Raw genomic sequence first — 25,771 nt, 5'->3', positions numbered from 1 at the left:
GCTGTTGTCAAAGGGTGCTTGAAAGTCTAATCTGCCTCTTTCCATTCCAAGAAGCACTCCACACAAAAATACCCCTAACTAGAGACAGCTAACAGGCTTTTAGTCCTCACCTTGTGACATAAATGTGTGAGAAAGAACATTCCTAATTACAGTTAGTAGGTGGGTGGGTGGCAGAGTGCCTCTCAGTCCTGCAAATCCAGCTGCTTTCAGTCCAGTGCTCAGCTGCAGCTCTCAGTGAGGCTGGGGTGGATGGCCCCAGAAGAAACCAGAGCTGCTTCAGCATCTCCTAAGAACAATTTGACACCATTAACAGACTACCTGCCTAGCAAAAAGAAGGGGAGACTTGCAGTTAGCACTTGTTTTACTCTCCTTCACCCACTCTGACAGCACTTCTTAGGTCACTTATCTTTAATAAAAGAGCTCATGACATTTCATCTTTCCATTAGTCATTTTTCTTTTCTGGAAATCATGAAAAACAAAGTAATTCAACCAATAATTTGTGTCTAATGACAGACATGAATTACTTTAGGTGTGTCTGTGTGTGCATTTGTGCATATTCACACACAAAAAAATATATATTATAAAAAGCAAGTATATGACACATGGGCTGCTTGAGACAGGCAGGGGGAGAGGAGTCTTGTCATAGATTAATTACTATAGCCTAAAGTTGATGGAGGAGGTGGTAGAATTACAGAAAAGAGCTTTTCCTTAGCTCAGCATCTGGATAGGAGCTTTAGTCTTTGATGTTCAGAGGTACAGACTATCCCAGCACAGGTTTATCAGGTGACAAATCTGCTGGAAGAAGCTATACTCCCTTTCAGCTCAAAGACCTAACATCTTTAAGAGCCACCAGAGGCCCTGAGCTTCTGTTTAAAGGAGCTGATTTTCTTCTTTCATAGGAAGTTAATTCACTACTGAAAATAATCATTTGGTCATTTGCACATATTCCCAAATGCATCTCTAAGTTTTAGGGTCTTTGTGCTATATGCCCATCTTAAAAAGCTTTTCTTTCAGCTGTACCTCTACTGCTCCATCAGGATAAGAGAATTTTCTTTTCAGGGTGTCACAGCATTTGGCATTTTTTCCTTAGGAGATCCTACTACTGGAAGCAGGGGGCTGAACAGACTCTTTTGCTCTGCAAAAGAACAAAGAAGCTGTCCATGGTTCACAGCTGCAGAAAACAACATGAAGCAAGGCTGAAAGCAGGGGAGCTCTAGCATCTCATGACTATTCTGTAGCATAGACTCGTGATCTGTGAGCACTTGGGATTTGGCAATATTGAAAGCAAGCTCCTCAAAGGAAAAATTACAGGAAGTCTGACCACAGACAAATGTGGCTAAATGGCAGCTTTACATCTGTCCTTGAGGCACTAACAGACAAGCCTCCTTTCCTTGCTCAGTGGCTACAGCAGTCCTGTTTTGAATGTTTGACTTGTTTCAGCACACACTTACAGCTGAATAAAGTTGAAACCAGCCCTACAGACATCTGATATGAACATCCTGATGCCACAAGCTCTTGTGCTCTATGAAGAACTGAATCAAGTTCTCCCAGGATGATTTCACAGCAAGACTTCTCCCAAAGAGAACATTTTCTTTAATTTTCCATGTGGAATACTTTAAGTGGGTGGACCTTTTGGAAATAACTGTTCTTGAGAGCAGTTCCTGCACGTGAAGAAGACACTCTGGACTGCTGCCAATGCTCACTTGGCCCTGGAGATACTAGCCCTCCCTTTGGAAATGCTTTTGTTCATTTTGATTGAGCCAGATGAACATTTGGATATGGAGCCCAAGCTCCTAGAGTTAGCATCTGCTACTGTAATCATCCATGTATGTATTTATCACTAGAAAAATATCTCAGCCATCTGATGGCTGAGTGAGGAACTGGCCCGCTCCTACTGGTGCACATATTCCTATATCAATTAGTTGCTGCAAGTTGTTCCATATTGGAATTTTGCCTACGTTACTATTTGCATACAAGGCATATACACATCATATCACATAGCCTTAGGATTTTGTGTCTGTTTTGATTCCTACTGATCAAGAGTCCAGATTTCTTTCTTCTCAGAGGCGGACACAGTCATGTCAGTTCAATGGATTAATTTTTTTCTTAGCAGTCAAGTCAGTTTGGTATTTTTGCTGTTTTCCACAAATCTAAATCTAGTAAAAAGATTATCATATCAATAAATTGTGTGATTTAATCTGTAGGAGTGGGCAGATGAGATCTCCCTTGCAAATCTGTTGACATTATTAATGAGTTACTGTTTTAATGCTGAATAAAATCTGAATTGCAAAACTGTGCAGTAAATTTATCCTCATGGCACAGTAGTGCATTTTAGCAGTCTTCCATGACTTTCTTAGCTGTTTCACATACAAGAGACACCCATAAACTAAAGAATTACTGTTTATTTTATTGCACCTTTCAGAGGTTTCACCTAGCAATGAGATTATTTATTTTGAAGGTTTTAGAAAAGATTCAGTGGGGTTAATGAGACAGTAGAAAGTAATAGGAACAAAAGTCCAAGGGGTAAGGTTCATATGTAGTCACAGATCTCATAAAGAATAAAATGTGGTATTTGAAAACACACTATTCACCAAATTATGACCAGGTTCATAATCTTTGAGAACATTTGTATAGTCTAATATGGTCCTAGAAAACAAACAAACATACAATGGAATACTATTTGGAGAAGAAAACTACCTTTTACTGACAGTTCTCATATTCCTTCTGTTCACGAGGCTTCACTGAGAATGTAATTTTCCATACCCATATTTCCATAATCTCTTACCTTTTTCTAGTCTAGCAAAGATGATTAGCTGGACACTTTTCAATGTTGTTTTGCTGGTTTGGTGTAATAATGAAGACTTTAACTAAGACTCTCACTTCCTTTTCTCCCTTCTATATGATAAACTATCACATCTGTGATTCCAAATACAAAATGAGAGGGGTAGTACCCAGTAAGAAGGTGCTCAGTTTCCTTTTATCTACATTTCTTAATTTTTTAATTTCCTGAACAAACTCACTCCTAGTGCATCTCTGTGACAGTCAATTAGATCATGTGTAAGTGGTACTATGCTATGAATCACTTGCATCCCTGCTGCCTTATACTTTGGGCCACTTGGGATGGGCTGTGTTAGAGAAAGAGCTCTTGGGTGTTTGAATCAGGTTCCTCATTCACCCAATCAAACAAGGTCCTCAAATCTAGACAGACTAAGCTCCTTTGATTGCTTAAATAATTTGATCTGGACTCCCTTGCTGTGCTCCAAGTGGTGGAATCAGAGCTTCTGACTGTCCTACTTCATTTGAGTTTTCCCTTGTACAGCTAATCTTCCCCTTCAAAGACTTCTACTCTTTCTGAATCCTCATTTTCAAGAATCCCCCCTCAACTTCTTGCACACCTGTCTCATTCAGGGATCAGGGATCATTACTGGACTGCACATTTATATAGTCTTTTATTTCACAAATTCTATCCTGTGAGCTGAGAGACAGAGTGGCTGCTTCCTTCTTCAACCGTGTCACTTCATTACAGCCAGGGGAGCCTCACTCAAACCTGAGCTGTGACCGTGCAGTCCCCACAAAGCACACTTGCTCAGTGCTGTGGAAAAGCTGCCCACCACTCAGACTTGGCTCAGTTATACCCTAACTCAGACTGTCACCTCTTGCCACTAGAAGGGGTGAGTGAGGGGAAGGCTTGGCCTTCACACCATCCCTCAGTTTCCACAGTCTGCCAACAGTAGCAATGAGCCCTCTGAACAACTGAAGAGGTTGCTTGGAATCTTTTACTTATGGCAGTGGAGGAATACTGCACATTTCAGCACCCTTGATATGCTGCACAATGTTCAAGAGGTGGTAGGTCCTAAGAAAGAAATATGTTCTAAGTTGTAGATAACAGGAAACATTCAAAATGTTGGAAACCCTTCATGAGAAGCAGGAAAAGTACTAAACCATCTAACTTGATTTTCAGGAAGGCTCTCCATCTTCTCCACTACTGTTTTGGTCCCTCAGTTTTTCCCCCTCTAAAGTATTGTTGTCTTCCTCCACCTAATGGATGCCACTTGAAAGCCTGTCACATTTAACCTAGTGATGGGTAAAAGAAAAAAAAAAAAAAAAAAAAAGGTGCATAAGGAACATGGGGGAGTAAGTAGCTTTTTGAGTTTGACATGGGTCTGAATAAACATTTAAGTTCATGTCTGACATTAATTATTTCTCTTTACCTCTGTGGATGAATGGTTAACAGGGTAAAAACCACAATAACCTGTGGCACTGTTTCTACTTTCATGTCCTTACAGGTGCACTGAAGTTTGTTTAACTGCATTAACAACACTGCTAGACTTAAGGAGGCAGCATAAAACCTGAAGGAGTAAATGACATGAAAATTCATTTCCAAGAAGAGTCAGGCAACCTGATGAAGCAGACTGGGAGGGAGAGAGGAAGAAATGTTAATAAATGCTAAAGAGAGAAGATCATTAAAAAGAACTGATAATAAAAATCACTAAGTAGATAATGCCCTGAATTCTGACTGACAACAGAGATGTTCTGAACCGCTGTGCAGACAGTAACAAAACCAAAACTTGTTCAACATCTTCAAGTGAAACTGAAAAAACAAAACCCCCTACATATAGTTTTTGCACTGATTTTAGGACAATCACCTCCTAATCTGTAGGACTGGTCTCTCTGCAGTAGAAGTGTCTCTTAAACAGTTCCAACCGTTGTCAATGTTTTCACATTGTCAGAATTAGCAAAGCAGCTTTAAAAAAAGAAAAAAAACAACACTTGGAAAAGCTAAGAGAAAAGTCTCTGGGAAGTTGAGCTGCCACACGAGGAGGGTTAACATCTCAGGTTAATCAATGCAGCTGTACCTTACCTGGTTCTGCAGTTTAACACCTCCACACGCCTCTACCTTCCTCTGTGCACATGTGCTGGGATCTGGAGCATTTGACCTTCCCCAGCTCTCCAGCAGAAACTCCAGTGCAACCTTTACCTTCAGCAAGGAGCTGTGTTCCTTTTCCCCCTCGTGTTCTGCGCAGAGCAATCTAATACACCTCATCATGTGGTGTGTTGCTATAGCAGCAATGAATCCAGCTGCTGCAACACAAAAGACTGACAAAAAGTTGGGTTTTTTTCCTGTCCACCCACCCGGTAAAAGTCAGGGTTGTTTTCTTGTGCAGCAAATCTAACCCAGATAGGCTCATGTCACCTATGAGAGCTAAGTAATGGCAAAGTCTAAAAAGAGAGACACAATTAAACTATAGGTTTTGCTTTGGGGGACAACTTGGGGTTTATTTTTAAGAAAACAAATGAGTCAGTAGTACGAAATCAACACCTCTTAAGCAGATAATCATTATTTTTTCTGCTCCTGCCATTCACTGGTTTAAAAATTTAGGTTCTTATCTACACAGGAACTGAAATCACAAAATCATGCTCAGCAGTCAGAAATTCACTGGTAATACAGGTCATACAAATACAGAGCCAGTACAGGTGACGAACACCAGATTTACACCTTCAGAAACAAAACAACCATGCACTTCCACTATTGTGGTCTGGAAAACAACTTTAACAAAATTTTTTGCCTGTGGAAACAGAAATTAATTTATCTGGAAAATGCTAAATAATCATTATTAATATTGCCTCACTAGATTAAGATGAGGACTAACCATGGCAGAACCTTTTGAGTTAAACATTGATGCTTTACAGCTTCAAATGTATTCTTGCACTACTGAGACACCTTAGTAATACCATTCAAAGTTTGCCTTGGGAAGTGTACTAGAATACATGAATTACCACACTGAGGTCCCAGTCTTGTAACTGAGTCTCGGAGGACAAATTCTTCCAGGAAAGCAGGGCCATATTCTTCCTCCAGCAGTTTCAGCAAAGGATAGAACATGTAACGTAGCCAAGCCTTTCACCTGCAGAAAGCTTCTGGAAGAGCATGGACTGAAGTTGCAGCAAGCTGATACCTGCCATATGAACTGGGTCTTGCTTTTCTGAAGTGGTCCTAATGAGGTTTTCCCAGGAACCTGCCTTCCCCAAAACATGCTAGGCATTTTGACTAGGACTGACTGCTTCTCATTTTCAGGATTAAAAGCCTGTTCAAGGTGTGAGAGATACTATTGCCCCAGAATGTAGTCCAGCAACTACATGATCAATAAGTTAACTTTTCTGTTTAGTTTTCTATTCATCTGAATGTAATGGAAGATGTAGAAAAAACAGCTACAGATATTTATCATGGACCTCAACCCACTCTGTTAGAGAGTCCAAAATAAAAATAAAATCTTAATTACTAATTCATTCTATTTTACTGCTTTATAAGTAGAGTCAAACTCTATCCAAGTTAATTCATAGTATTTTTACCCTGTTTTCATACAAGACTTGCCAAAGCTGTTTGTGGAATCTGCATCTTGTTGCATCTGTCAGCAAAAGCTGGCTTTGGAGTTCACAGATCTCCAGTTTTGAAGATGCTCAAAGTAGCAGCTGTTCTAAGAGACCTCTGAAGATGGAAAACAGCAATGCAGGCTCCTGGAAGAGTCACCTTACTTTGCCTTGAAATAGGTATTTACCTATTGATTCACATTTAAAATTCTGTCTGGCACTCTGGATTACAGGGTCAAAACACATGGTGCAAGAGGATTCTCCTCACAGTAATTTCTACAGTTACTTAATGCCAACATCTTTTTAATACACAATGAATTTTCTGCCCCTGATGTTGATGATCAGAACAGATAGGCCATAAAGCACATCCTGAAGTTGTACAATGTGTTTGAGTTTCAAATGCTACATAGTTGTTTGCAACTCTGTGTTAAGTACTTTACCCACAAACAATTGCGAAAAAGCCCCAAATGCTGAAAGGCAAGCAAACGTTCCATGCATATCTGTAAATATTACAGTCTGTCTTGAGTACTGTTAGGGGCTCAGACTCTGAATAGATGCAAAAAAGTGACAAAGAAAACCTACTGAGAGAATCTAATGGACTACTTAACAACATCACCTGTTAGAAAAGAAATTAACACAGGCTTCTGAAGAGCAATATCCCTGACTTTGAACCAACAAATGATCCAGGTCAGGTAGCTGAAGCTGCAGGCTGGAGCCCCAGAAGAAGTCCCCCCCACCCCATGACCAGAGGGCTTTCCCACTCAACAGGACTTGCACTCTTACAGCACCTGCTCACTATTTATAGCAGGGCTGACAACAGATAGATTAGCAGAGCCATAATTTCAATAATTTATGTCTGCTCGGATGTCCCAAGGCCAAAAGCAGCTTCCCGTGTCACTCATGATTTCACGCTTTCACAGTCTTTATCTTTCCTGCTGTGTTCTCCCCAAACCCAGCTCTCCTTCATCCCATGGATTTGTAAAAAAACTTCAGGGGACCTGCAGCAAAATCCAGACAGTTTTAGAAATTGTGCCTGTCAGTAATGGAAGACAGCCCTGAACTCTTCAGGTTTTGTTTTTGTTTTTTTTTAACACAGGTAGGCACTTGGAATGTGCTAAGAAAGGTGGAAACCAGCTTCCAGATGGCAGTTACTTTTGTTCGGAAAGGGTTGGGCAGGGCTTGAAGCATCACTGCGTGCTTACTGTTCTGGAACAGTCAGTTAATAACTACCTGGGAAATGCAACAGGAGAAGGGGCCAATGTCAAATGTACTCAGAGGAAGGTTACTCTGCCTTTCTTTAAACACCTGTTGGTCAGGGGCTGCCTGACATGACATCAAGCACATGTGCGCTTCTAAGATTAATGGCTATTTTTCCATCAAAATATTTTCTCATAAGCAATTTTACTGAACCTTCTAGAGGGCTCTGTTCCTATTACCTTAGCATAACTGATCCTTTCCCACAATACTTGAGCCATACAAAATAAAGGTAAAGCCTGGCTCCTGCAAGTGCTGACTCCCTCTGGATGAACTCAGCCTGCAGCAGCTGCCCAGACTTGACTTTACCTTTAAAAGGCAGTGTGAGCACAAGGGATGGAGTAATGGCACTGCTCCAGCACTTCCAAAGCCTATCAGGAAATGGCACAGGGAATCATAACTTTTCTGCCCCACTTGCCTGACAGACAGCATGACTTCCTTCACAGCACCCCTGCCCAGGCACCAGGCAGCTGCTTGGGTCCACAGGCAGAAAAGGCTGCCCTAGTGCTGCCCAAAGGGCTGAAGGTTGGGCTGCAAACCCAGGAGATGGCAAGATACTAAAAACAAACAACCTGTGGTTGGGTCTGTTTGCTGCCAGATTCTGAGTGAGAGGTGATTAGAGTTTTAGGCTTCCTTTATACAGAGACCAATGCCCATTTTTTCCTCATTTCATTGCCTACACAAGGAGGTAGGACCATTAAGTCCCATCGATCCAAGATGCATCCTGGCTGAGCCAGCCTCTGTGTCTCAGCAGAACTGCTGGGCACAGCACAAGGGCACCCAGTTGGCTCCTGAGAGCCATGAACAAGATGCTGTGCCAGCTCTGGCTCACAGCCTGCCATGCTGGATGCAGGCAAATCTCACGTTCAGCTGGACATCACCACCAGGTGCTCCTCAGGGATCTGGGTCCTGCAAGCCCCAACAGCATGGATCCAGCATGGCTTTGCAGAGCCTCCAAGCCCCAAGCAAGGCACTGCATGGGAAGGCAGGGGCAGCCAGAGGGCACGGCTGTAGCTGCACCAGTGCTAACAAGCCCATCTGCGCTCAAGCTGACCCGGATGCCCTTCTCATACTAAAATGCCTCAGGCCAGAGTGGTGGAAATACAGCACAGAATCCTCTCTGTGGCTGAACCACTTCACAGCACTGCAACTATTTTGTTCCAGCAATGCTGGGAAGGCAGAGAGAGGAGACAGGAGAGAGCAGCCCTGGATTGGCACGGGAGAGACCTTACACGGAAGGCAGGAGGAGTTTGTGTTATAAAACTGGGCCCTTATCTCGTAATAGCTGAAAACAGTTGTGACAACTAAAGTCTTTACAGCTCCTCCTTCCCCCTATTCCCTTCTCCCTGAGGATCCAACTCTCTGGTAACTGGCAGTGCATGCCACTGGCAGCCAAACAAACACTCAAGCCTTACGGTGCAAGAACCCACAGTGTCCCAAAAAACTATTTCGATTACTTGATGAGTAGTATTTCTCGCACAGTGTGTGCCTCTGGTTGAGATTAAACTCAGAATGCAAAAGAAAGCACTTTAAGCAAAATAGGTCAGAATGAACAAAAACTCTTTGAAGCCTGGGCTCAGCATCACTTTTTTTTTGCCTACCAGCAATGGATCCCTGGGGTGGCTGGGAAGACAGGTGTGCCACCCAGGTACGCTGCCACACCAAGCTGAATGAGGAACCCTACCTTGGCAGATAGCAAGCGCAGCAACCCTGCCTGCACACACCTCCACGGATACGTGCAAGAAACCTCCTACAGGACTGCTGAACAACTGAGAAAATCCAGATATATGGGCAAGGGAAAAGTAAATGAGAGGAAGTAAGCAAGCAAGCAAGGAGCATATACATAATTTCCAGCCTATTTTTCATCATTCCTACCTTTTCCCCAAGAGTGCCTGTGAGCAGCCTAGGAACTGGAAGGTTTGACCTCTGCTCCCCATGCTGCTACAAACAGCATATTATTTCCAACATGGGACTGGTCTGTGCAATCCCCTTGTTAACTGCTGGTGGGCCACTCGGAATTTTTGCTCACTATTCTGAATTATTTCTGTACTTCTCCTTCATGGGGAGAACTCACCACAAAACATTGTCAAATATTTGCCATCCGTGTCAAGACTTTGTCACTCAGGCTTTGCATTTTTTCTCTCTCTGTGAGGTGCTTGACATGCTCCTTGTCTTGTCCTGCTGCCCTTCCAGTGAATGGTTACTATGGCACTGAATACAAGGCCAGGGATGCCGTATGAACCAGCACTGTAACACTGGGGACAAACAAATGTTTGAAGACTGGACTACAACTCCACAGCAGAGCAACAGCTCAAGCACTTCCAAAGCAACAGAGCAAACATGCAAACACAAGGGGGCAGGGAACAGTTTGATAAAACAGCTTTTTTCTAATGGTTCTCAAAAGGATACGTTTAAAAAAAGTATCCACAAATAAACTGGCAATTAGGTTCCCTACCACCACGGTTTCTTCTACACTCCTGCAGAGATGGTTTGATATGAAACACATTTCTTCATTTATATTTTAAAATATTTTTGCAAGGTCAATAGCTCAAACTGCCTCGAAAATCATCAGGACTAAATCAGCCCAGCCACTGGCCTCTGCCCACTCACCCAAAAGCAATGGGGCTGCTGCTGGTCCTGCCCAGACCTCCTGCTCTCTCATCCCCCACCACTGACCACCCATCAGCACCTCAGGCCCATGCCCAAGCAGCTTAGGTACAAAGTGTGTGCTGGAGGCACACATGCTGCAATTGGCATGCAATCATGGCCCAACACAGATGCCCTTTTTTTTACACTGGACAGACACTTTTAAAAGAGTGCAAGGTCTCTTTCAGCAGTTTGATGATAAATCACCTTTAAGACATAAACAGACGTAAGCAATGGATGAGGTGAAGGCAGCAGACAGTCTGAATTTGCATATATTCTATTTTAAGCATCTAACATGAATGACCTGAATTGCTCATGCAGAGACGCCTGCCTCTCTGCAATGAAGTTACTGGGAATTGCTGCTCCTAACGCTGTTGTCTGAAATACATCCAAGTTGGATGCTTAAAGCAGATGGTATCAGTACATCTCCTAAGGTACTGCTCTAAGTAGACAAAGTCTAACCTCTTTTAAAATAAGCAAAATAAATTACAGGAGTGCAGACTAAAATCCAGGCAATCCAGGGGCAGTAGGGACCTTTTGGAGAATCCCCTTATGCCAGAGTGGCTATAGCTGCTGAGAGAATAGCGAAGAGGACTTCTGCCTGAGGCTCTAAGTCACTTCACCCATTGAATTGCCTTTACCTCACCTAAACAGCCCAAACTGAAGATAGTCAACCCAGTACATAAAAACAAACCTTGTGGGCAAAATGGAGATCAGCCAAGGAGGTGGGTGAAGTCAGGAAGTGCCACCCTTCCCTCTGAGTCGGTGCTTGTGCCAGGGGTGGATGGTGAGTAACAGTGGATGTTCTCACAACCAGGGCTTTTAGACAAGGAGATGAGCAGTATTTCTGATCACCTACCATTATGAGTCATACAGTTCTTCTCCATAATATTCTGTCCTGCAGTACTGGCCAGATTATGTTATCAGTAGATAATTTTGACTGCCAAAGTTTCCTCAGCAGTTTCAGTCAGACACAGCAGTCTTCCTTCTGATCCTAGATCCAGGTTCCTCTGATAGGAATGGGTATTAAGATTCCTGTAAATACAAAGCTTTATACAGTCTCCCAGAACATTTAATCCCTATGATTATTAGAGATATATTTACATACTGTCATTATAAAATTTTCTGTGATTTTGTTAAGTTTGAGGTTTGTTTTTTTTTCCTACATCTGTCACAAAATATAAAAATTCAGCCTTGTAAGAGATCTAAGGATTTCCTTTTTTCAGCTTAGCATAAACTATGCATGGTGATGTTTGCCTCTCTAGATATGTGGTAGGAATCCTGTTAGAATTTACGCATGCCTCCCTAGATACTTATTCCATGCTTTAATTAACCCTAGGATTTGAGTCTTTCATGAGAAAATTATCACGTAGGGCCACTGTTGTGTGATTTAACCACTCAGCCAGAGGGAGACAAGGATATTTTATTTTCAAAATTACAAAGGATATGCCAACAACCTTTTAAGTACAGTTCTTCACTGGCAGTTATAGCACCATGATAAAACCAAAGTCCCTGAAGATAGCACCATGACATTAGTAGTTGAAAAGCTAAAATGGATATCCATGTCTAGACTGTTTTGTTTTACCTAGTTTAAGGGTATCAAAGGAACCGTGCCATATATATCTGACAGACTGCTTTTAGAACCAAAACCTGGCATTTTATGTTTACAACTTGGCACATACTATGAAGGAAACTGACGTGCAGCACTCATCTAGTTCCTCCTCTGTGATAAACAGTAGGCTGCCACAAATTTCAGAAGTTTATCATCTCTATTTGAAAGTAATCCTGTGCTCTGGCAGGTAGAGTGGGACTGAAGCAAAGAGGCCACCAGCTAAATGAGACCTCAGGACCACCCCTGATCTTGCCTGCCAGTCCCAGGCCCCAGGGACAGAAGCAACAGCACCCATCTCTGTGGGCCTCCCGCTGCTAACTCAGGGCCAGTTGACTGTGTGCTTAGGAGGGGTTTAGGCCACCTGAAACACCAGTGAACAGATAAGGCACACTTCACCACCTGAAGCTTTCCTCCTCAGCCACAAATGCCAGAAACCTTATTTCAAAGAAAATTAAAAAATCCTAACATTTCTCATCCATATGCTACTGGGAGCTGACTGCCTCTCTGAAGCTGAACCTGGCTACAGGTCAGGTCTGCAGTTTTCCAGAAGACAGGGAAAGAACCAGACTCAGCTGATAGGTGAAGTAAACAGGGTCCAGCACCATGGCAATGAGAACACATTCCTATCTATCTGCTTTCATACATGTCTTCTCAAGCTTGCTGCTGTGTTCCTGTGCTGCCAGGCAGCAGGAGCATTCTTGCTGTGGGGCTGCAACAGCATGCCTCCCTCAATGCTATGGAAGTTATTTTGCCCTCAAGCAACAGAATACCAAACACAATTTTGTTTGTAAAGGCTTCTTACTAAAAAAAGAACCATAGTATTTAAAATGAACAGCCCTTAAAAGATACAGTCAATGTTTTAAAAATAATCACATCTTCAACTTTCAAATATGCTATTATTACACAGTATGTAAAATGACTTAAAATAAAAAAATCTGTAAGTATATTTTTGTTTCCTTTTGTTTGCTTTATAGTTTGAACAGCATTTTGTATTTCTATTTGTCCAGCTTTTTAATATAAAAGCAGAGGAAAGTAGTAACAGAATAAAAGTAACAGACAAGAGATTAAGGGAAATGCATTGAGCTAGAACTATTTTCAACTCTTACTTTAGTATTTGATTATACTTCATGGCACTCATTTACAATTTGGAGGAAGGCAAAAAGTAGGATTTTGCTGCAATTTTACATATTGCTTTATTATCTTACCCCCATGTTTTTACTTCTAGTACTTTGCCAATAGCCATCTTTTGTTCTTTTTAGCTACTTGTCTAAATAGGAAGCAGCAATGTGCCTGAGATACTATTACCTCCTCACTGCTCTTAACTGAGTTTCCCTGTAAGTGAGAGGAGCTCCATAATTCTGGAAAGGATCCAAAACCACATTCATGCACTGACTTTAAGAGAAACACAATTCAACGCTGCCTTACCTGGTCCACCACCTTGCTGTTTGTGCTGGCCCAAGGGAGTCTCGACCCACATCACGGACAAACCAAGCACAAGGTAAGGCTGTGTGTTTAAGCCTAAATCCTCTGCTGTTTCATCCATCATATTTTGCAAAGCACATCTCCATTACCAGGTTGACTTCAACCAGGCAATTCAGATGTAAACTGTCTCTTTGAAGGCCCTGTGTTTTATCTAACAGAGACAGTATTTCTGAACAGACTGACTGCTGGAAGTCACTGTGCTCCCATGCAGCCAAAGCAAAAGTGAGGCTCACAGGATCTGCTGAAACTTAGCTGGCTCCTGCACACCTGCTCTGCTGTGTGGAAGAAACTCTGCTCTTGAATTCAGCAAATCCAACTAAGCATGTTCCTAAGCCTTTGGAGGACTGGAAACCAATAAATCTTGCTCTGAAAGAGATGCAACTGTTTGAAATAAAAACAACTCTTGATTTTCATTCATGAGTTTATTAGCATTTTTTTAAATTCATGTACTGGGATGTAGTGGTTTCCCTCTCCCTGAATCTCTTTGAATGCATGTTAATGTGTCTTCTTTTTAATTTAGCATAAGCAAAAACGGACATATTCAGGAAATCTATTATTATACAGAAAGAAATGGTGTGAACTAAATAGGGCACCGTCAACAATTACAGTAATATGGTAGGTATTGTAAAATAGGTATAACTGTGTCTGTCTGCTATTAGCATGGAAGGGAAGTGCAAGGAACAGAACCGTGATGAATGTAAAAGCCTTCCTAGAGAAATCTTCGAGGAAAATGTGATTATAAACAAGAGGTAAACCACAGTGCAGGTTTTTACAAGACTTTTACCAAGGCAAGCCTGACTTTCCTGCTGGGAGTATGCTGAAGTACAGTTTATGGGGAACAAAAGGAAAGGTGCAAGAAGACAAATAAACCCGACCATCATGTTTCAGTGAACTCATTGTGGAGTACATTAAATACTCTCCAGTGTCCAGCTGAGGGCACTGCAAAGGGACAGCTTGCTACCTTAAACTGGCCATAGAATACACATGCCAGTGACCAAAGTGCAAGTTGGGAGCTCACTCAGAATAGCCACACTGACTTTCACTTTTGAGTCATTTAAGTGTGAAATGTGCAGGAAACCAAAGAGCAGCCTGGCTAAAATTAGTCAGGTTGGATGCCTGCCATCAACTCAGGTGGTTGAACAGGGTTCCGGCTTCAACTGCAACCAGTTTGCTCCAATCCAGCCATGAAGCCTGAAACAAATTTTACAATTACTGTAACAACCCTGTTCCCAAATCTCAACTGAGGAAGTGGTTTCCACCCACATCTGGTCAGCTCATCTGTAAGACCCTTTCCTGTGTCCACCCTCTTTTTCCCTGTGCATGGCTCTACAGGGTAGAGGGTCTGCAGGAAGACTGGGAGAAGCTGTGGGCAGCTACCCCCTTACCAGTGTGTGGAAAGACTCAACCACAGCCAACAGAAGCTTGAAAATAGAGGGAGACAAGATGGTGAGAGAGAACAGGAACTGAAGTAGCCAGGACAGGCATCACTCCTGAGCTGGGTTGCTGGGGAATCTCTCTGGGATTGTTGGACAGAGGCTGTCGGTAGCACGAGTACTGCTGAAACCAGTTGTCTGGTTTGCCTTCTCCTGACATTTATCCAACTGATTTCCCTTGAAAACATTCCATACAGAGTTTTGCCATAAAGCATTCTGGCAAAAAGTCCATAAAGAGTTAACACTTTTGGTTTCCAGCTCTGGCAGGCTAGATTCATTTCCTACTTACATTCAAATGAAAATCTTCTCCCTGTGCTTTTCCCAAAGAAGAGAAGTTCCCATTCCATTTGAGTAGATAAGCAGCCTTTTGCTCTAGAGAGGCCAATGTGGGAAAGCAAAGGAAAGATGTTGATTAAAAAAGAGGCAAAACAGTCCCTGCCTTCCTGAGAAGACCATCATAATTCTTAAAACACCACACTAAAACAGCCTGGAGGTTCACATTGTGTGATGCTTAGGATTGGGTTCCTGATAATTTAAAAATAGAGCAACAACCCAAACTGCATTCATATTAAGTAAAACAGTAGTTTAAACCAATTTTCACTGAATAAGGAAATTTCTTAATTTTACTTGAAGAATGTGGTCAAATATATTTTAGCAATTACACTGTTGTTAATTTAAGCTCCAGTGAAGTATTCTCAGTTTATCATCTTTGTTTTGGCAACATTTTATTTCCTTCATTTTTACCTAAATTTAACTACAGCTGTTTTTCTTTTAATAGCAACATTTGGTATTTGTATCAGACAATCACTATAGCAAGAAGGTATCTGTAACTGTGAACCCAACAGAACTGAGTGTTATCAAAATAGGTCTAGAAACAATGTTAGACAGTTTATAAAATGCCATATATTACAGCAATACTCAGGCCCATACTTTTCCCTGAAAACAAAACAAAACAAAATTAAAATTAATTTCTGGCTAAAGTTATGGATAAAGTACAAAAGATAAATGACCAATCCCTCTTGCCTTTTTGCCTGGTCCCCTGACCACACTAAACCTCAGCATTTAAATGGAAGCATGATGGCTAAATCTTTGGATATTTTGCTGCAAAGAATATATACTGCCATCCATAGCACAACAGGTGAGAGAGAACAAAAATTATAAAATAGGGAGGGTTTTGATTTGATTGCCTATGAAAAAATCAACAAAGACATTTGGGAAGCCAGATCTCCCAGTGCCATGACACATTTCACCTATAGCTGTCCTAAAACTTAGCACTGTGTGCAACTATCTTCTTTTACTGATTGTCTGTTGCCTGATCAGTGAGCTATATCTAATCATGTCTCACTTTGCCTGCAGCCTCAAATTTCCCACTCCAGTCCTATTAAAAAGATGCATGCCAGTGTGAATGCACCACCAAACTTGACTAAACTTCTCCCCTTCTGCCTCTACTCCATAAAATCTTTTATTTCATGTGTACCTGGCAGGTGAGAAGAGAGCCTAGGACTCCAGTACTCAACTTCTAACACCTAAGATATGCTGGAACTCCTTGACTGTGTATGGGAGCTGAAGGACACACAGACCTATTCCCTTCCAGATCCAGCCCTTTCTGAGGACAGAAGTTTCTAGTCTCCAGGCTAGTACCATGCTTGCAACTTTACTCATTTTTCCTGGTACATGGATCTACAAGGTATAGCGGCATTTCTTCCCAGGCTCATGCAAGAACCCCTGATCTTGCCTTTATTCCAGATGTAAATCAACAAAACACATTTATATGACAGGAAGGATTTCTCTCAGCTCCTATTCGCCTGCAATGGAAACTGTAAAGTACCCCTAAAAGACCCTTTAAATCCTATACTTATCCTGAGTTTTGTGGGATCCATTCCTCCTTAGCCAGCTTTGAACATATTAAAAACAATGTCTGTTTGCATCCCAAAGCAACTTGCTCTTCTTTCTAAAGCACCTCTTCAGCAATTTTGGACAAAAGGAAACCTGAGTCACTAGATGATTGTATAAGGGGGAGAGGATGTTCATGATACACAAGAATCCTGTTTTATTTTCACCCGCAAGCAGAAAGAGCAGAGCTCGTCAGGTGACTAACAAGTGTCCATTCTCAGGGATGATTCTCCACATCAAGCATTGCATGAGAAAACTCTCTATGACCTGAAGAGTTCAGTACAGTCTGGTCCAGGAAATGGAGGTGATTGCCCTCCTGTAATTCAAGCACTTGGGAATGACTGGTGCACTGTGGACCTCCAAATGAAGCACTTGCATAAATATAGATAACCTTTACATTATTCTTATCTATCATTATAGATATTATTAACATATCTACAGATAAATGCTGGGGGAAGATAGCTAGGAATTTGTATGTGAGGAAGTCAAGTTGAATACAGCTGCAGATGATTTAATTAACTAGTAGCAAGCCAGTCAGCACTTGGGAGCAAGAGCGCAAATAAAATATTTGTGTGTCCTGGGCATCTGGCCTGGGCAGTCAGGGCAGCAGCCACTACAGAAAGTGCTGAAATGTCTGCAGATCATAGAGCAACCACAGCCAACATGAGCATGACAGGTCACTCAACTGCAGTAAAAAAATGCATAATGAAATGGATATGGACTCCTGCACTGGATAATGAAAACTTTCTGGGGTGGGGGAAGCAAGGCCCAAAATGCAAACCACACAGAGCAATGTTTATATCTCTTTATACTGTAGGAGAAGGGACAAATACACGCCACAGCTTGAGCAATATGACTGTACACCCATTCTGATTGTCCTCTGGTAGCATTAGTCCATCAGACCTGTTTGCTTTGCCTTTGATGGGGCCTTAATATGACTAACTATAAGAAACTTCTCAGAAAAACTGTAATTAAAAATTGTTTTTTAAAGGATTTGTCTACATTTACCTTGAAAATACCATATTCAACCGATTACTTAAAAAACAAAGCTACTGATGTTCAGAGAAAACTGTGGATTTCTGTTTTTCCTTTGAAATTCTACTCCTGAACTTGCCCTGACACCAAAACTTCCATTTCTCTCCAGTCCAGTTGTTTCTCTCCAGTCCAGTAGCAATGAGGTTGCTTTCCACATTAGCAAAACACACCTCCAAATATACCTTTGCAAAAATACTTCAAAATTAAATGTAGCTTTGAAATGATAGCAAATTGTAATTTATATTTTAGTATCACTGAGAACATTGTATTTTAAGAATTGTTCCAGCAAAGGATGTGAGGATAGTTGTAAAGTCTTTAGGAATACAGTAAAAGCAACATAATTTATAACTGTGTCTATTATTTTTGGTTTACAACAGGAAATTTGTTTTAGAAAAAAAATTACAAAAGGACACTCATGTTAGAAATCACTTGTATCAAGTTTTTTCAATAAATACTTGAAACTAGTAGCTGAGTATGGAGGAAACTTTCCAGTTCTGCTGCCATTCTTTATTTGAGCTGGCCTAAGAGTGGATCCCGGGCTCAGATGCTCTTGAGCCTGGAGGAATGAGTGGGGACGTGTACCTAGGACCTGTTTCCAGCATCCTGATCCTCACCACACAGACACAAAGGACCAGTTTTTGAGAATCACAGAATGACTGGGTTGGAAGAGACCTTCAAGATCATCGAGTCCAACTGATGCCCTAACACCTCAACTAAACCATGGCACCAAGTGCCATATTCAGTCTTTTCTTAAACACATCCAGGGATGGTGACTCCACCATCTCCCCAGGCAGACTGTTCCAGTATTTTATCACTCTTTCCATGAAGAACATTTTCCTAACGTCCAACCTAAATTTCTCTTGGCACAGCTTAAGGCTGTGTCCTCTTGTTCTGTCAGTTGCTGTCTGGTGAAAGAGACCGACCCCTACCTGGCTACAAACACCTTTCAGGAATATGCGAGGCACCTGGTCACCTTGTCTGCAGAGAGCAAATGGCTCTCAGGCAGTGCATGAGAAAGCCCACATAGCTCTGATTTTCCAAATGGGAGGCTTGCCTAGGTGTTCTCCTGTTTGGTCCATTTTTCTTGCTTAGTACAGTTGGCAGGAAGGAGAATGAACCAAGTGAGAGAAGGGCAATCAGGACTCTCTCCTTCGTGTAGTCAGCCCACACCTGGCATTATTTGCAGCTCAGTACTGCAACCTCTGTTTCCCTTGAGGGCACCTCAAAACCTTTGTTCAGCAACTGATTTATTCTCCTGTGAGGTCAGCTTACACCTCCATTCTCCCCAGCAGTGATTAACTTCACTTAACTTTTGCTACAGCTAAATCCAGTACTGGTACCCTTAAATAAATGTTGGGATTTCTTTCTTTTTTTTTTTTTTTTAATGACAGTACTGGGAACAAATAGAAAGCAATCAAATGAAAGATAATTGAAATGAGCTTATCAGCTCAGACACTGCAGCAAGCATTACTCAGAGAGTTCAAAACTTGCACCTGAAATTTGAGACCTTTTCTCACAATGTACTGTGAAAAGCCCAGTTGTCTGGGACTTTTCCCAATACAGATTCATGGGTCAGAAGGGACTTTGAAGATCATGTAAACTCTCCAACCCCCTGCCATGGGCAGAGACACCTTCTACTAGACCAGGATGCTTAAAACCTCATTCAAGCTGGCATTGAACACTTCCAGGGATAGAGCATCCACATCTCTGGGCAACCTATTCCAGTGCCTCTACATCCTTATAACGAAAAAATTCTTCGTTACATCCAACCAGTTTAAAGCCATTGCCCCTTGTTCTTTCAGCTCTTCTGAAAAGTCTCTCTCCAGCTTCCTTGTAGACTGCCTTCAGGTATGGACAGGCTACAATAAGGAGCCTGGAGCCTTCTCTTCTCAAAGCTCAACAGTCTCAACTCCCTTGGTTTGTGTTCACTGGAGAGCTGCTTCAGCTTTCTAATCATCTTTGTGGCCTCCTCTGAACTCGCTCCATCAGGTCCATGTTGTTCCTGTGTTGGCAACCCCTGAGCTGGACACAGGAGCAGAATCCCCTCTCTCACCTTGCTGGTCATGCAGCTTTGGATGCTGTACAGGACACAACTGGCTTCCTGGGCTGCAAGAGCACAGTGCTGGGTCATGTCCAGCCTCTTACCGGCACCCCCAAGTCCTTCTCCTCTGGGCTGCTCTCAAGCCATTCTCCACCCAGCCCATATTTGTACTTGGGATTTTCCCAACCCAGGTGCAGGACTTTGCAATTGGTCTTGTTGAACTTTGTATGTTTGCACAGGCCCAACTCTCAAGCCTGTCCATGTCGTCCCTCCAGCAATTTGACCATACCACACAAGTCTGTCACCTGCAAACTTGGTGAGGGTGCACTCGATCCCACTCTCCATGTTGCTAACAAAGATGTTCAGCAGTGCGGGTCCCACTACCACCCCCTGCACACCTAAGTCCCTGCTCTCCACTTGGACATCAAGCCACTGACCACAACCCTTTGAGTGTGACCATCCAGGCAATTCCTTATCCACTGAGTGGTCCATCTATAAAATCCACTCAGTTTTCCCTTTCTAGTAATGGGGGTTACGCTTTCTCTTTTCCAGTCAGTGGGAACTTCATCAGACTGTCACAACATCTCAACTATGATGGATAGTGGCTTAGCCACATCATTTACCAGTTCTCTCAGGACTCAGAGATGCACCTCATCAGGTCACATGGACTTCACCTTCAGGTTTCACTGATGGTCTAAAACCTGGTTTTTCTCCTACAGTGGCTGGTTCTTCATTCTCCCAGTCCCTGCTTTTACCTTTTGTGACTTGGGTGGTGTGGTGGGAGCACTTGCTGGTAAAAATTGAACTAAAAAAGCAGCTGAGTATCTCAGCCTTCTCCATGTCCCACATGATTCTTTCGCAATCATACTTAAAAAACTATGCAGGCAAATTGAAACAAAGAGCATATTCATAAAGATTGCGTTATGCACTTAATTTGTCATTCAGGAGGATTCTGGCTTAATTCCCTGTTTGTTCTGATTCCAGTCCCCTGTCTATAAAACAGGACTAATAGCACATCTTATCTCACAGCATTTTTCTGGGGACACAGAAATTTATGAAGCTGGTGTGATAACAAGATCAAATAGACAAGAAGCTTAGAAATATCCAAGAGAGACCATTCCTCCTAGCACTGTCTGGACAATAACCCAACAGGCTCAGCACCAGTCAGATATGAATACAAGGACTACCTTCTTCCTTTGAGCCCCAAATCAGTGTTTGTTAGAGCAGAGGGAATGCAAGCAAGCCAGACAAGACAGAGACAGTCAGGAGAAAGGGAAGTTCCTGGGCAGAAGGGTGGCCTGGGACACCAAAAGACAGAGGGAGGAGAAGGGAAGAAGTGGGCTGAGTAACAGTAAAGACATGATGAAAGACAGGATCAGAGAAGGAGAGAAGGGACACAGCAGAAGCAAATGATGGTGAAAATAGAGAAGGGAAGGTGTAAGCATCTATAAAGGAAACTTTGTTGCAAGGCAAACATCCCTCACCTATGGATCACAACTATTATTAATGATTAATTCATGCTCATATGAACCTATCAGTAGTTTCTGGAGATGTTGAGTAAACCCAGCCTGGTGTCAGTTCCGGTCTTAATGGAGATTTTCTCAGACTTTTCAGTTTCTGTGTTTCTTGTGTCTTGTAACAGCACCAGCAGTGTCACCTCCAAGCAGCCTGAGTACCTCACATTTCTCACTCCACGCAAACACACAGAAACACAGTTAAATTATCTCACATAACACACACACAGTCTCCTTGCAGTGCAGCTGTACTGTAAATACTATTCCTTCTCAAAATTTTGGTTAATTCCTTCTTAACCAAAGATGTCACTCCCTCCAGCAGGATCAGCATAAAGATTAGCTGTGAAGAGCATGAGGGAAACTGATTGATTGACTGATTTTTACTCATCACTCACGTGATAACCATATGTCCTGAACACTCAGATATTAACAGTTCATCAGCTACATACCTGTTAGCCTCTCTCTAAACTGTTGCATAAATAAGAGATAAGAAAATAGCAGTGAGCATTACAACATGCCTTGGATTTCACTGCTCTTCGTGAAAAAATAAATGGACTGCACATAAAGGTTGAGCTGGAGATGAGGGCTCCTTCTTTCTCTCCCTAACTCACTTGGACAGTATAAAAGCTTTCAGACATTTCTTCCCTCAACATGAAAAGGATAAAGCAGCTGTTAACACAGGCTGTTATTCAGGAGGTTGTTAAAAGAAATCAGGCAGAAATGTATAGCTCACCCTGTCTCTCACACACCAATGTCAGGGCACAGTCTAATAATTGAGCAATAAATCAAGTGAGCCAAAAGTCTAAATATCCCACTGTCTCACTAAAGCAACTGCACCAGTTTTCATCCTTCTGCCTAATAGTGCTTAATCCTCACCCAAGTGACATGAAAGGCACCATCTTTTGAGGAAGGAAAGGATTCCCCAAGGAATTCACTCAGGTATGCGCTAAGACCAAATACAATGTGTCTGTCTTTGAGAAATCTCTTTCTTGTTTATTTTGACAGCTTGACAAATTTATTTGCTAAAACAATAAATACAGCTCTGGCATTGTTGTATAGCCCTTCCAAACAAGTACAGGCTTTTGTAGACCTCTTGTTGTAGAGGACCTCTAAATGGCACAGGATTTTGTAGTAATTTCCAGTATCTTACCACAATTTCCAATCCAATCACCTCAAAAATGGAACGGTAAGACACAAATTGAAAGCCTATTTCACCGAGCAGAGACCTTCGGATTAGATTTCTAAACTGAGCAGCTGCAAATGCCCTTGGGAAAATCTTTGTTTACTCTCAATGCTTTTATTTGTTTGTGAATGCTGCGTGTTTCACTAACTACTGAACACATCAGTACTTCAAATGTAGGGCAAAACAGTACTTGCCAATGTTTTTACACACCAGGTTTCTCCTTGCTCCAACCCCCAGAGTTGCAAAAGCTGCTCACACACGTATTATGTACTTGCTATTTCCATTAAGGCCTTGAAATTACACTGAACCCTGGCCACAGAGGGAAAGCAAAACTATGATTCTTCTCCAAATCTCTAAGGACACTTGGCTGCAGGACCTACTGTGCCAATGAACACCCAAAGGCAAGTGGACCTGGCTCCTTAATTACTCCACCAGTATAAACATGGTGGTACCGATTTTGCTATGGATGTTTCTGGCCCAGCTAACTTCCAGAGTGTTTTCTAAAGGTGAAGTAAGTCAGAGTTAAAATGTCTATGCTTATTAGACTGGGCAATTAACATTTTAGGGGAAACCTGTAATGTGGGATGGTGAGTGAAAAATGAACTGTAAAATTGTGTAGCAACAGGATGACACTGAGACACACTGATTTATATTAGGTGTAATACTGAAGAGTAGGATTCTTATATCAGAGAAAAAAAAAGTTTAAATGAAGTTCACACATTTCTGTGCTGGGGTTAAGACTCAGGACAAGGTGAAGGGAAAGCCTTTAATTTTGTGTGTCTGTTTGTCCACGAAGCCCACTTGATCCTCCTGCTGTGTGTACACAAAGTGCTCAACATACTTGCTCCACACTTGAGTTGATGCTGGGATGCTAGGGCTACTGAAGCAGCCTGTGACTGACAGGTCACTTTAGCAGCACAAACCTGATCTGCATCTCAGACCGTCACAAACACACTGCCTCAGCACACAAGGAACAGCTTATGTTGGCTTGACACTGTGCACAGGAGATCACCCTGCTTTCTGAGCGATGCTGAGCCTGCAAAACAGGGATCAGTCAGTGTTTTGCCACCTCCCCTCCCAGTGCTATGTGTTAGATACCCTGAAGTTGTTTCTAAGAGCCAAAAGCCTGAGGTGTCTGTACTGTCAAAGAACATCCAGGGATAAGCTCGCCAACACCTGCACAAGGATGCCATTGATGCTGCTTGTCTTCTTTGATGCACTTTTTGATTTTTACTCTTGGTCCAGTTCCTGCTTGACAGAAACTGTTTGAGGCTTTTCTGTTAATCATTTCTTGATCCCTTGAAATGGCAAGAGGATAACTATCCATTATGCTGTGTACTGTATTTGTGTGGACAGGCTTTGGTAGAGAGTAGGCTACAGGGCTGGCTTCTGGGAGAATCTGCTAGAAGCTTTTCCCCTATGTCCAATGGAGTCTGTGCTATCCAGCTCCAAGATGCTGGCCAAGTCTGAGCCCACCAGCAGCGGTTGTAGCACAAAAAATTATTACAGATGGATAAAGGAATGAGAATATGTGATAAAAACAGCTCTGCAGACTCCCAGGTCAGTGAAGGAGAGGGAGGAGGTGCTCCAGTGTGAGAGGAGACTCCCCTAAAGCCCACTGAAGTCCATGGCGGAACAAATATGCCCCTACAGTCTGTGGAGGACCCTACACCAGAGGCAGGGGGATGCTCAAAGGAGGATGTGACACTATAAGAAGCACATGCAGGAACAGGACTTGTGACACCACGGAAAAAGGAGCCCACACAGGAGCCAGATTGCTGGCAGGACTTGTGAACCCATTAGGAGGCCCATGCTGGAGCAGTTCATGAAGAACTGCAGCCAGTGGGAAAGACAGATGTTGGAGAAGTTAATGGAGAACTGTCTCCCACAGGAGTGACTCCACACTGAAGCAGAGAAAGAGTATAAGAAATCCTCCCCCTGAAGAGGAAGAAACAACAGAGATAATGTGTGATGAGTTGACTGCAGCTGCCATTTCTCATCCCCCCCCTTGTGCTACTGGGGGGACAAAGCACAGAAAAATTGGAAATGAAGTTTCCTGGGAAAAGGGAAGGGGAAAGTGTTTTTAAATTTGGTTTTATTTCTCATTATCTTCCTTTGATTTGGCTGGATAATGAATGTAACTAACTTCCCGAAGTGTTCCATGAGAGTAACTGCTGAGGGATGTCCCTCTGTCCTTGTCTTGGCCCCTGAGCAGTCATCCACTGTGTTTTCCCTGCCAAGCTGAGGAGGAAAGTGACAGAGAAGCTTTGGTGGGCACCTGGAGAAAATCCAGGGTCAATCCACCACAAGGAAGTGTTCCCTCCTATACCAATGCTTGCATGTTTTGCTCTGGTGCCATCTGGCTATAGCCTGGGAAACCTTATGGATACAGATACATCCACAGTGAATTTTAATGTCCAGCTTTGCTCAATCAGGCCTAGGCAGACCTGGGTGTGGCATGACTACAAGGTACATATCAAACACCACCAGTTTCTTTGTATTTTGCTGTGGAGAAAAAAAATGGGAGAGGAAAAGCATCACTTAGAACACAGACAGTCAAGTCTGGCCCAGAGAATGAGGCTGGGGACATTCACATCACTGAGTCATCATATTCTAATGCTGTTAAATGTGGAGACCTCACCTCTGGCTCAGGGAGTCACCAAGCCACAGTCATCTCTGTGCTGAGAAAATATTTTGAATGACCATAAGCATATCTTCCCTACCTCTGGCACCCTGATGAATACATGTATGACACCTCAGGGCTGTCTGCAAGCTCTTAAATCTACAATATGCACAGCTGTACATTACTGCTGCTCCAGCAGCAGATCTGGCATAGCAGCTTCCCGGGAGCCAAATGGATAAAGGAGCTGACACAGCTGTGAGGATGGATGGTGGCACGAAGAAGGTTGAGCAGAGTGTGTGGGAGAAGGGATCTGCCACTGACAGCACAGCAACATGGACCCAGACCTCATGAAAGCTGTGATGCACAGTGCAGGGCAGCTTTTCTCCCTGCTTATCAAATGGAGAATATGACACCTGTCTTGGGACGCTCCGTCAACTGTTAGTGACTGTCACACACCCCAAGCAGACGTTTCAGTCTGTGCTGCCTGACAAATCTCCCCATGGGTAGGAAAACAAATCCCTTCTTTGCCCCCTGCCAAGTGACTTTATTTCTTTTAAAGAAAAAAAAAAAGGAATTCTTGTTCTTCTGCTGAATAAGACACCTGGTATTCAGCTGTGACTTGTTTGTTCCAAGGAAGCAGAAAGGGCTTGGGATAAGCTTACTACATTTTAGCATGGCTCAAAATACAA

The 25,771-nt window shown here is 42.6% G+C and overlaps 1 protein-coding gene across 22 annotated transcripts in view; it reads right to left on the bottom strand.

Annotated features, from left to right (window-relative positions):
- DTNA (dystrobrevin alpha) overlaps window positions 1-25,771 on the bottom strand; it is a 221,150-nt gene that overhangs the window by 117,360 nt on the left and 78,019 nt on the right. Inside the window, exon 1 of one of the 22 annotated variants that reach the window (XM_015617775.2) lies at window positions 4,862-4,976. The exons of the other annotated variants lie outside the window; for them this stretch is intronic. The gene's annotated coding sequence lies outside the window, so the exon portion shown is untranslated. Of the gene's footprint in view, window positions 1-4,861; window positions 4,977-25,771 lie in introns of those variants that run through there. 22 annotated transcript variants of the gene reach the window in all.

The sequence above is a fragment of the Parus major genome, chromosome 2 (assembly GCF_001522545.3).
Source record: "Parus major isolate Abel chromosome 2, Parus_major1.1, whole genome shotgun sequence".
Lineage (NCBI taxonomy): Eukaryota > Metazoa > Chordata > Aves > Passeriformes > Paridae > Parus > Parus major.
Note: the sequence above shows the minus strand (reverse complement) of the source record. Positions and strands in the feature narration are given on the sequence as shown.